The sequence below is a fragment of the Peromyscus leucopus genome, chromosome 6, assembly GCF_004664715.2.
Source record: "Peromyscus leucopus breed LL Stock chromosome 6, UCI_PerLeu_2.1, whole genome shotgun sequence".
In the NCBI taxonomy this organism is placed as follows: Eukaryota; Metazoa; Chordata; class Mammalia; order Rodentia; family Cricetidae; genus Peromyscus; species Peromyscus leucopus.
This window is the reverse complement of record NC_051068.1, coordinates 110,003,556-110,016,969: the sequence shown is the minus strand read 5'-3', so window position 1 is coordinate 110,016,969 and position 13,414 is coordinate 110,003,556.

Sequence of the window (13,414 nt, the reverse complement as noted above, 5' to 3'; positions counted from 1 at the left end):
GCCTCTTCCTATTCCCATGATGTCCTCATCTATCATGGTAGCTTCTTCCCTGCCCTCCCACCTGTCCCTGTTCCAGCTTGACCCTCCCATTTCCCTATGTTCTCATCCTCTACTCCTCACCCTCTGCCACCCCCCGACACCCAGTCGGCTCATGTAGATCTCATCCATTTCTCCATCGCAGGGTCATCCATGTGTCCCTCCTAGGGTCTTTCCAAAAGAAAGCATCTTCAACACATGGTGCTGGCATAACTGGATGTCAACATGCAGAAGATTGCAAATAGATCCATATCTGTTGCCATGCACAAAACTCAAGTCCAAGTGGATCGAAGACCTCAACATGAATCCAGTTACACTGAACTTGATGGAAGAGAAAGTAGGAAGTAGTCTGGAATGAATTGGCACAGGAGATCACTTCCTAAATATAACATGAGTAACATAGACACTGAGAGCAACAATTAATAAATGGGACCACCTGAAACTAAGAAGCTTTTGTAGAGCAAAGGACAAGGTCAATAGGACAAAATGACAGCCTACAGAATAGGAAAAGATCTTCACCAACCCCACATCTGACAGAGGGATGATCTCCAAAATATATAAAGAACTCAAAAAGCTAGACTTCAAAATACTGAACTATCCAATTAAAAATAGGCTATAGAGTTTAACAGAGAATTCTCAACAGAAGAATCTCAAATGGCTGAAAGGCATTTAAGGATTACTCAACATCCTTAGTCATCAGGGAAGTGCAAATCAAAATGACTCAAATACCAACTTATACCCATCAGAATGGCTAAGATCAAAAACACTGAAGACAGCTTATTTTGGAAAGGTTGTGGAGCAAGGGGAACACTCCTACACTGTTGGTGGGAGTGCAAAATTGTACAGCCACTCTGGAAATCAGTATGGCGGTTTTTCAGAAAATTGGGACTAAGTCTTCCTCAAGACCCAGTTATACCACTCTTGGGTATATACCCAAGGAATGCTCAATCTTACCACAAAGACACATGCTCAACTATGTTCATATCAGCATTATTCGTAATAGCCAGAACCTGGAAACAACCTAGATGCCCCTCAACTGAAGAATGGATAAAGAAAATGTGGCACATATACACAATGGAGTACTACTCAGTAGTAAAAAAAAATGATATGAAATTTGCAGGCAAATGGATGGAACTAGAAAATACCATCCTGAGTGAGGTAACCCAGACTCAGAAGGACAAACATAGTATGTACTCACTCATAAGTGGATACTAGATGTGAGGGAAGGGGTGGCTAGACTGCAACCCATAACTCCAGAGAGGCTAGTTATCTTCTCTTTTAAACTAAATTTAATTTTTTGAGAATTTCATGCATGAATACTTTATTTACATAATTTCCACTATTTTTTCTACTCCAATTTCTCCCATCTCTTCACTCTTTCTCAACCTCATGACCTCTTCTTTTGTTATCATTGTTGTATGTAAAATATATACACACATATACATACATGCAAATGTTCATATAAATAAAGCCTGCTCAGTCCATGTAGTGTTTCCTACATGTATATTTTTTTAGTTCTAACTTCTTGGAGTTGAATACCTTATTAGGACACATGTCCCTGGAGAATACTGATTCTCCCTGTCCAAGCCGTCATTAATGGCATGTGGCTCTTCGCCTTGGGTGAGGCCTTGGGAGAATCCCTCACCAGTGCTGGCACATCAGTTGCTGTTGTCATGGTGCAGGCCTTCTTTAGGTGTTGTTTCTGAAGCTCCCATTTCATGTATAGAAGACACTCTTTCCCGGCAGACATTCTGCTCCTCTGGCTCTTACAACCTTTCTGCCCTATCTTTTGTCATGTTCCCCAAACCCTAGGTGTAGGGGTTGTGCTGTAGATTATCGATTGGCAGAAGGCACCCCAGGGTCAGTTTCAGGAAAAGATGTTTCAAGGCCTTTAAATACTGTGTTCTTTTTTAAAAAATCTGGAAATGCTATCAGTTTCTCAAAACCTAATTTCAAAAAAATTCAGTGCAGTTAAAATTTGAAATAATTGAAGTAGAAATTAATAATAAAACTTCAAAATAATGTAATAAGGAAACAGGTTTCTTTTCAAATGTTAAGTTTTTCTGGATGTAAAATATATTAAAATTGTGATTTTCATTATTTTTAAGACATCGGCTATCTTGCTTTACATGACGTTATGGTTTATTGCATGTATTTGGGCTGATTACAGAAATGGATGTTTCTATTTCGCTGACATAGATGCAAAAGCTAGTGTTACATTTCCACTGAGACTGTCCCTAGGGCTTTTCTTGTGTCTTGAGTTGTGAGGACAGTGGGACATCATGATATCTGATGACCAGGGGATTAATTTACATTATATTTAGAAACATAACCTCCCACAGGCTGCATCCAGGTTCTTGTCAACAGAGTTAGCATTTGAAAAGTTAGCCCTGTTTTCTTCACCTAAACCTAACTTTGCCTAGGTTATGTTTGGATGTTTCATCATCATTTAACCCTCAAGGACGCTGCCAGAACTCTTTCCCCTCATTTGTTATGAAAACACGACCAGTCTTAACACATGAATACAACCATTCCTTTCATGATTTTTACATTATCAAGAGTGCCAATTAGGTCTTAACAAATGAAGAAGACTATCACAAAATTCGACATATTTAATTGGAGCATGCACCAAAGTAATGAGACAGAAGTTACTTAAAAAAGCTCTTGTCATGATTTGTCCTTAGCACTCACTCAGCAGCCATAGCAGGGCCTCAAGAGTTTTGTGAGAGCACTTGCATTTCCGGTTCTTACCCTTAAACTTCCTTTGAAATCTGAGAGAGAGAATTATTACAGCTGCTGGTCAGAGCTGCCAAAAGGGACATATGTTTAAAGTAGGGAATGGTGACAGGTTTTTACGGAAAAGAATACATGAGTTTTCACAGCTTCAGAAATTGCCAGAGGAAAGAAAATGGGAGACTGTTGAACGACTCTGAGAGGCAGAATTGGAGAAGCAGAGAATCTCGATGATGGAGAGAATCTTCTTTGCCTATGTACTAAGAAAATCATCAGAGGTATTCAGTGCCATCTGGCATGAGATCCAGGTGACTGGAATACAACTCTTTCTCTGTCCACAGGATGGGGTTTGCATTCAGCATGGGCAGCTATTACTGCAAGGACATGCAGGCTTTGTTTTACACCATTAGATTTCTCAAGAAAAGATGGATGTTGGAATTTGATTGTACAAGTTGCTGGACCACTGTATACAACTGCACAGATTAGAAAGGTATGATCTTTCTACCTGACTATTAGTAAACCATAAAAAATATTGCACAAGTATGAAATGTGACCCGTGGGTAGCAATCTGCAACCCCTTGGGTTAGACTCTTTCAAAAGTTTCATTATTAGTACCGAATATTGCATTTATAATATGGGTTTCAGTGGCTCTGACTCTTTGGAATTTTAGGGTAAAACTAAGTGAATGCAATCTTTACAGCATGTGCGCACATTTCAAATATTTGAGGCCAGTTATCATAGTTCCTTTAATACAAATTTGAGGTCTATGAATCCAATTAAATAATGAATGGTTAGCTGCTATGGAAGAAGGCTAATGACGCACAGTGGTCCCTAGACCTCGCATACTTTAGCCATGGATTCTAGAATTTGGCCTTAAGCCAATGTGACCAGTCCATCCCAGGAGAACCTGTCACTCTTTGGCCTGCCTTTCATAGAGTTTTAAAGATTTGCCACCTGTGGACTCCTTCCTGCCAAGGCCTTGAACCTGTGAGAGCAGAGCTGCCAGGGTATTTGATGAGTGGGATCCGAAAATAGTCTGGTGTATCCACACCTGGCGTTCAGGATACTTGAGAGGATTTAGCCCCTTGGTGACCTTGTGAGCATTAAAGCATATCCTCTTTGGCTGATTTCCTTTCAGTGTGTGACCTGTGTCTTCCAGAAAGAAAAGGCTAGGCTTAAAAATGAAGAGCAGACTGCTAAGTTTGTCCAGAGCACACTCACAGAACTTTGTGTCTGTAAGTCATTAGATGACCATATAACACTATGGCCTTGATGTTGGCTTAATTAAAAAAATCATTTTTATTCATGTGTATGTTTGTGTGTGCATGTCTGCCATGTGTGTCTGGATGTCCACAGAGGGTATTAGATTCCCTGAAACTGGAGATCCACATGGTTGTGAACTACCCATTATAGGTGCTGGGAACCACACTCTAGCCCTCCTTCTATGAGAGTAGTATGTTCTAAACTGCTGGGCTGTCTTCCCAGCCACCACCTCCCCTACCCTGCCAGCATTGTTCTTTGAAGTAATGAAACTGAAGACAACAGATTAAGCATGGCCACATAGTTATTTAGTGATAAACTACACTAGGAACTAGGCTCTGGCTCCAGGCATGTGCGTTCTCATTGCTTGGCCTGGCTTCCTGGACTGACACCAGTTTTAAGAGCTCTTCATTGGCTAGTGCTGACCACAGAGAGCACCCACTTTGGTTGGGACTCTGACCCACTCTGCCATGTGTCTGGCTCTGTGTTAGCTTTCTGTGACTGAAACAAATAGCTGAGACTGTCAGAAAACTCGCCAATTTTGGCTCACAGTTTGGAGGTGCATCTAGGGGCAAGTGGCCTGCGGCTTTTGGATTTGGGGCAAAGCAGCATCTCATTTCAGGAGTTCAAGGTGGAACAAGGCTGATTATCTCAAAGCTGTGAGTTCAAAGAGACAATGAGGAAGAATTTGGGTTCTGCAATCGCCTTGGAGATATTCTTCAGGTGACCTGAAAATGTCTCACTAGGCTGTACTATTTCAAGATTTCACTATGTTCTGATAGCATCAGTCTGGGCGACCAAGTGTTTTTTTACACATTGACTTTTGAAATGCACTTGGGATGCTAACGATAGGCTTTCAATCAGCTGGACTTACCCCATGTGCATCAGTGCCAGCTCCACAGCAGTCTACAGAGATGCAGGCTAAGCCTTACACTGTTCAAGAGGCAGTCATGGACATCTTACCACACTTGCTTTCCTCCCCCATTCATCCATATTGAACTCCAGATGCAGACATGGTCCACCTAGATTGTAAAACGTGCTATTTGTATTTGGTCCTCTCTCTCTGTTTTCTGCCTTGGCTTGAGCTGGTGAGATTTGGTTTTCTGGCATGGCCTTGTTGGACTCATCAATGAATGTGATTTCATTTGGATTCTACGTCTTAATGGAAGTGAGACTCTACATTTACTCTCTCCAAGTTTGCTTCTTAGAGACATCATGTCCTGCTGATTGGGCCATGGGGATTGCTGCACTCTGTGTGCAAACTGTTGAGTATGGTGACAGGTACAGATTAGTGTTCATATGCTTCCCGCTGTGAAGTGGCTTTCTTACATCTCAACCCAAAGGACAGAGTGATGGAGAGAAGGGCTGTGTGGAGTTTATGTTACAGGAGGTGAACAATTTCTCATGGGGTGGTGACAGCAGGGACAGAGAAGTATTGTGGCACTTATGAGAATGACTCTGGGTTGGAAAGCATGGGCATTTCCTGTCTTCTTACTGTTATTCTAGTGCCCCTTAAAAGTTCTCTTTAGCTAACATTCTGGTGGCCTTGAGGATATCTGCTCTGCATCTGTTATTTACAAAACCCCTATTTCTGTGAAACACATCACCTCACGAGCTCTTGTTAAACAAGAGGAGCATCTCAATGCAAATTGACACCCCAAATGTCAAAATTCAAAATCTGAGTTGCTCTAACATCTGACACTTTCTGACTACTGATCTTATTCTATAAGTAACACAATGGCACATAAAAACTTGTTTCACATACAAAATTAATGGACATCTGTATAAAATTAGCCTTAGGCTCTTTGCAGAAAGCATACATATGATACAAATGACTTTTGAGTTTAGACTTAGATCTTTGCCCAAGACGTCTCATGTGAAAACATTACAAAACAAAACAAATCCGAACTCTGAAACACATCTGGTTCCAAGCGTTTTGGCTGAGGGGGACTCAAGCTGAATACTGTAGAACTTGCTTTGGATCTCAGCAGTGCCAATAATGAACAAAAGGTAAATCTACCTTCTGTGAACACAGGGAGGACACCGAGGCATTGGACGTTGTGTGCTCTGCTGCCCGTGTCTCAGGATTCCTCTACTAGCTTGGCCATACTATGATTTCACAGGGCGGGTTGCTCCATTCCTCTGGTTAGTTTCTCAGTTTTTTTTTTTCTTTTTCCTTGTTGCCATGGTAGTTTGAATGAGAAATAATCACCCATAAGTTCATGTATTTGAACCCTTACTCACCAGTTGGTGGCACTCTTTGGGGGAGCCTTGATGGAGGGAGTATTATGTCACTGGGGTGAGCTTTGAGAGGTTAGAGCCTTGCTCCACACTTCCAGTTTGCTCTGTGTACTTCCTGTCTAGCAAAATGTGACCATCCAGCTTCCTGATTCAGCCAGCTGCTGCCACGACTTCCTTGCTGTTATGGACCCCTCTCTGCAACCGTATGCTAAAATGAACTCTTTTTTCCTGTAACTTGCTTTTGGGCATGATGTTTTATTGCTCTAGTAGAAAAATAACTAATGCAATAGCCTTTCAAAAGTTAGCTTTCACATATTTTTTATTTACTTTTTCTTCATTATGTCATTATTATTATTATTATTATTATCATTGTATGTGTGTGCATGTGTGTGTGTGAGTTTGTGTGTGTGTGTGTGTGTGCATGCATGCTCATATGCAGCAACACTTGTGGAGGTCAGAGGACAACTCTGTGGGGTCAGTTCTCTCTTCCCAACCTTATATGGATCCTAGGGATGGAGCATAGGTCCTCAGGCTTGGTTTATAAGTGTCTTTACCCACTGAGCCCTCTCCTTTGTATGGTTTTCATTTCCATCCAAATGGTGAAATTGTATGCATCAGGTAACATTCATTTATTGTTGTAGCTTTTCGTTTGTTTTTTTAATTAGTATTACTATTGTTTTTAATGCTATAGTTACAAGTTACATGGCTGCAAGTATCTGATTCTAATCCTGTTTTTCCAGTTTTTTTCTTTCCATGGGTGTGTGCTGGGGATCCAACGCAGGGTGCTGAGCAGGCGGGCAACACTGACCTCCATCTCCAGTCCTTACCTTTGCATTTTCAAAGGGGAGATGCTATACTATGTTTGCAGCTCACAGAACAGATGACCTTGATGTCTTCAGAGGGATAACATTGAGCAGCATGAAGCATGTTCTGGAGATCCACAAATTCAGGAAGGACTGGTTCAAATTGGTGACTGGGAAACCAATTGTGTTCATAGTTCCAGCATCTTTTGCCTCTGGTGACAGACAGGCACTCTATCCATTTTCTACATCAGTTATCAAGGCCTGGTCCCTTCTCTTTCCTGCCTTCTCTGTTTTTCTAGTTTCATGGTCTTCCTTTAATTGAGGTAATGAAGATGCTATATTTCTTCTACTGTAACACTATTCTTTTCAGACTGCCCTGTGGCAGGAGGGATTTCCTAGCCAAGCCATAGGGAGATAAGCAGAAGCCTGGGTGATTCCCATTTGCTAGTCATACTGAGTCCGGTGTCATTTCATAAGGCATTTTGCCAAGTGTTGGAATTCTGCCTTCTTGTAACTGAGAAGAATTTTGTTTTACATTACTTTGACATTTGTTTTTATATTAATGCAGCCTTGCCTTCACTCACAGGCCCTCTTTTGATTGTCAGTTGCTTGCAACTGTGACACTTTCAGGATTTGAACTGCCCTGCTCTATTGAAGGATGTGTCACCACCCCTGGGTTCTGCTGTCATGATCCTTTCCAAGGCAGATCTCCTTAACCTTCATTCTATCACTCACAGTGATGCCCTGCTCACCCATGGACAGGGCCTGCTCCGATTGTCCACAGTATAGTTCATTTTTAAGCACACTCCGGGGACAAAGGCTTTCTGTTGAAATGATATGGGCAGCACATGTAAGTTCCCAAACTGCTCTGTAGATTTGAAAGTGCTGAGCTCAGAGAAAGTTGGTATAAACGAGAAGGATGGTGCAGAGGCTATTCTTGGTTGTCAACTTGACTACCACTGAAGTTAACTGAAACTCAAAACTGGAGGGCACACCTGTGAGGGACTTTTGCTTAATTTGAAGTAGGAAGATCTACTTCTGATGCAGATATATGAGGTAGGAAGACACCTTTAATCCAGATCTTTTGAGCTGGGAAAACCCATTTTTAATGTGGGCCACCTCTTCTGCTGGATGCCTATACAAGGACAAGGAAGAAGGGATGCTTTTGCTCTGTGCCTGCTTGCTCTCACCTTGCTAGCAAGTCCATTCCTTCACTTAAGCTTCTCTTGAGAATGACTCCCACAGACTCATAGATTTGAATATGTGGTCACCAGGGAGTGGCACTATTTGAAAGGATTGGGAGGTGTGGCCTTGTTGGAGAAAGTATGTTACTGGAGGTGGGCTTTGAGGTTTCAAAAAAGCCCATTCCAAATCCAGAGTCTTCCTCTTCCTCCTGCCTGCAGATCTGGATGCAGCTACTTCTCCAGTATCATGTCTGTCTGCATGCCACCATGCTCCTTACCAGGATGATAATGGATGACACTTCTGAAACTGTAAGTAATTCAGTGCTTTCTTTTATAAGAGTTGCCTTAGTCACAGTGTCTCTACACAGCAATAGAACAGTAGCCAAGACAGATGGGGACAAGGGTGTTTGTCCAGACACACTTTGAATTCAGTTCAGTGGAAAGTTTCCTTACATTTAAAGTCTGTTTCTCATGGTTTTTGTTTACTTCCTTGGTTTAGTCCTGAATCTTTTTTTGAAGAGAGAACTTGTTTATTTTTCTTGCTTGAAGTACCAGATAGGCATTCCATAAGACTACCATGAGAGCTTTGTTATATATATGAATTGTTATAAGACTGTAAACTCAGAATGATGAAGAGGAGCCAACTCATAATGATGCTAGATTTTCAGAAACACTTCTCTCCCATACCAGCTTGTTCATTGCTCTCCTAGTCACACCTCTGAGGCCAGACAGCCCTTGGTTCATATCAACATTGGGCTGGAATTACCATTACTTCCTCTGCTTACTAAAAAGAAATGTAATATACATGGATGAGCACTATGAAATGCATGCACAAGAGCAGTTGAACACTGAATTATCCCTGAGCAACAAGAAATCACCTTTATTGAAGAGATTCCATTTTTGCAATTGTTTCAGTGTTGAGAGGGGGGAGGGTGGGAAGGCAGGGCAGTTTGGGTTGGCCATCGTGAATGACTGAAACAGACTCTGCCAGGCTTTGAACTAAGATCAGTCTTGACCGTCGGTGGACAGCAGCAGTTCTGTGACTCAGTGGTAAAATACTCTGTGTTCATTCAGGATTGCTCTGGCATGGTACAATCCTCAGTGACGCATTATTTTGGGGCTTCTGATTTAACTAGGACTCCTCTTATTTGGGGAACTGATTATACAATGTGAGTCTTTCTCGTGGTCTGGTTGCTTTTCATCACGTCTAAGATCCTCAATGGAGAAGCCTGGAGTATGCAAAAGTTTGGATGGCTCGAGCTGCCATTTAGGGAAGCATTCTTTGTGCCATTTCAGTGAGTCAGGTCAGAATTTTCTGTCAATACTCTCCACTCACTGCACATAACGAGGCCCCAGCAAAGCACCTGTCACTGACAAGCACTTAATTCTGACAGTTTAGTTTTTAGGGCAGCACGCAAAGTCATGTTTTATATAGCGCTACGTTTTTCTTCAATCCCTTTCCTCTAACTTCCTTTCCCTTTGAGGCGGGAACCCAGCCACAGAGCCAGCACTATCCCTTGCCTCTTCTTTCTTTCTCAGCTGTCCTGGCCCTCACTACGTGATCCAGCCTGGTTTAGAACTTGAGGCAATGCTCCTGGCTCTACTTCCCATGTGCTGAGATTACGTACTTGAGATAATACTACTGGTGCACTACGGCATGTGTGAGAATTTTAGTGTAATTGGCTCCCATAAACTCCTTTCTTCTTTCCTCCCTCCCTTCCTCCCTCCATCCGTCCGTCCCTCCGTCCGTCTGTCCGTCCGTCCTTCCCTCCCTCCCTCCTTCCGTCTGTCTGTCTGTCCGTCCGTCCCTCCCTCCCTCCGTCTGTTCGTCCGTCCCTCCCTCTGTCCCTCCCTTTCTTCCTTTGCTCCTTTCTTCTGTTCATGTGTATATGTGTATTCAGTGCTACAGTAACTGTGGGAGGGAAGAGACTAAGGGAAGCCAGTTTTTTCCTGCCATGTGGCTTCTGAGGATTGAACTTGGTGGAGCTCAGGGTGTCAGGCTTGGCAGCAAGTACCTTTACCCACAGAGCCAGCTCCCTGGTCCAAATCTGGCTTATTTTGTTTAAAATAACAATTTCCATGTTCACCTGTTTTCCTGCAAGTGTCACAATTTCATTTCTTTTCTTTATGGTTTCAGAAAATTCCATCGCACACTCATCTATTGATGAACACCTAGGCTGGTTCCACTTCCAGGATGTTGTGAATGGTGCAGCCGTGAACATGGAAGGTGGAGTATCTCTGTGGTATATTGATTTAGAGTCTTATAGGCACATAACTAGGATTGGTAAACTGGGTCATACAATAGCTCTAGTTTTATTATTTTTTTGAGAAACTTTGATATGGATCTCCACGGGGTACACACATTTACATTCTCACCAGCAGTTAATAAAGATTCCTCTTTCCCTGGACCCTCACTGGCATTTGTTGTAATTTTGTTTCCTTGGTGATAGGTAATCTCACTGGAAGCCTAACTGGAGTTACAAGAAGTTCTGAGCTGTCACGTGGGTGCTGGGAATCGAACCCAGGGCTTCTCAAGAATGGCCAGTACTTAGAATGACTGAACCCTTAATCTCATTTTTAAATAATTTCATTTTGTTTACAGTGTTTTAGTGGGTCTCATTGCACAAATACTTATGTTTCAGTGGCCGCGGTAGACATTACAGTATATACACATATATATAACACACGCAATGGGCTGTGGCCACTGATGTGGCAGCAGATGAGGGGCTGGCAGGCAGTGAATGACTACAGCCTTTGGGTGAGAATAGGAAGAATAGTTTTGTAAACACGGCCAGAGGACATTAGTTTGGGCATTAACTAGAGGATTGACTGCAGCCCAAAGATGGAGTTTTTAAAGAGGCAAATACACTAAAATACTAAAATAATGTTCCTACTGGGCCTGTAACCCACTAAGACTAGTGTTTTTACATGAAGAAGAGATTTGGACACAGATACACAAATGGGGGAAGACATAGGAACAAGAGGGCCATCTGCACACAAGAAAGGAGCCCTGGGAAGTCACACGAACAAGAGGGCCATCTGCACACAAGGAAGGAGCCCTGGGAAGATGCCACTTTGTGAGCACCTGGATCTTGTATTCACAGCCTTCAACCCTGAGAGGAAATAAGCTTTTGCAGCTCATACCATTCACTATCGGTATGTTGCTATGGCAGCTCTTGCCAATTCATAGACATAGGTAAGAAATGCTGTGAGCTGAGTGGTTCTGCCCTTTGCTTTAAGCAGCACTGAAATCTGCTTGGATCCTGTGCATGCTGCCCATTGAGAGTACCATGCATCGGAAAGTACTCCAAAGACTGAACAGTATTTAGGCAGTCTCCACTGTGGCCATCTTGTTGATAGGACTAAATTTCCTCTAAGTGTTTAGCTATGGAAACAAAACATAGATAGTAAAGTCTAACCTTGAACTTATAGCAGAAACCGGTTTACAACTAATGAAATTGTTGTTTCAACAAGAAGTAACCCAGCACTTCAGCATGAATAATCTCCATAACACTTTAAGGCACATTTTATGTCTTTGATCACTGTGCACCATTTATTATTTGTAAGTGAACTCAACCAAAACTTGTCATTGTAAATGCTACTGAACACATTTTAATTGCAAATTATAATTTTAGTATTTTTCTTCAGAGGAAAGAAAACAAAGAAAAAAACTTACAATGTAAAATTAATATGTTAAAGTAAAATTCAGTATAAAAAATAAAGGTTGGAGAGTTACAGGGACAGAGAAAATGTAACACTGGAAAAAATGTCTTCCTGTGGAAGAGCCTACTTTAGCTTTTTCTAAATAGATTCTGGTGTCACATTACTACACCATTGGCATCCCATTGGAAACACTTAGCAGAATGATGTAATGGTTTTATTTAAAATGCTAGTATTTACAGTGATCTAGAGCTTACATCATTTCCAATTTTTAAAACTAAGGGTGAAAAAACTGGGATGGCAATTAGTAAATACGACAGAGTCCACAATTTCATGACTTCTTTATATGTATAACAAGTGAAATGGTCCAAAGAACACTGATAATGAACTATGGGATGGCTGGTTCATAAAATACACTTATTGTCAACTTCCTATGACAACGACCGATTACTGAGGTGTAGTTCCCGGGATAAAGTGAGATTCTTTTTGCTCTGACTTCATCAATTATAGACTTGCCAATTGTTACCTAACATGCATAAGTATACACTGATTTCTTATTATGCTTTTAACTTGCATCTCTCTAGTTATTAAGTATCTTTTATGCATTTACCAGCCACATGAGTTCCTTTTTATATAAAAGAGCCTATTCAAGCTCTTGTCTGATTATTTTCTCTTTGGTCGTTTGAGATTTATTATTATTATTATTACTTTTAAAGAACTTTCAAGAAAACTCTTTTGAATCTGCACCAATGACTGGGTGTGAGCAGTGGTCCAGGACTCTTCATGATGCTTTATACTCCTCCTTTCTAGCAGGTCACATGCACCCTTTCTTTTTTATCTGCTGACGACCTGTACTGGACTTCAATAATATTGTCATCATATTGTCATCATTTGTTCCAATCTATGTAATTGAGAAATGCACATAATAATAGCCTTCACCAGAGTTGGGGATTTAGCTCAGTGGTAGAGTGCTTACCTAGCAAGCTCAAGGCCCTGGGTTCGGTCCTCAGCTCTGGAAAAAAAAAAATTAGCCTTCACACACACACACACACACACACACACACACACACACACACACACACACACTACCCCTCCCACTGGTTTAATCTCCTAAATAAAAAAAAATTGTAGTTGCATTGTGTGTGTGTGTGTGTGTGTGTGTGTGTGTGTGTGTGTGTGTACATGAGCATGCTGGCACTTGTACAGGTCGAGGCACTTGCAGGCATTGGATTATCCTTCCACCATCTGTGTCTAAGAGATCAGACTTAGAGTCAGGCTTGTGACAAGTAGTTTTGCCCACTGTGCCATCCCAAACACTGACAATTGTTTCCTCGTTTTTCCTACTTAACCAGAAACCACACTAAACATTTGCTTCTGGAGTCCAGCTCCATGTACATGAGCAGTAGGGTATTTGTTTGGCATGCTTGACGCTGTGGTTTCAGCACCAAACATAAACAAAGAATACAGCTTTCTAGTCTATTTTCAAAGCAAATGTTC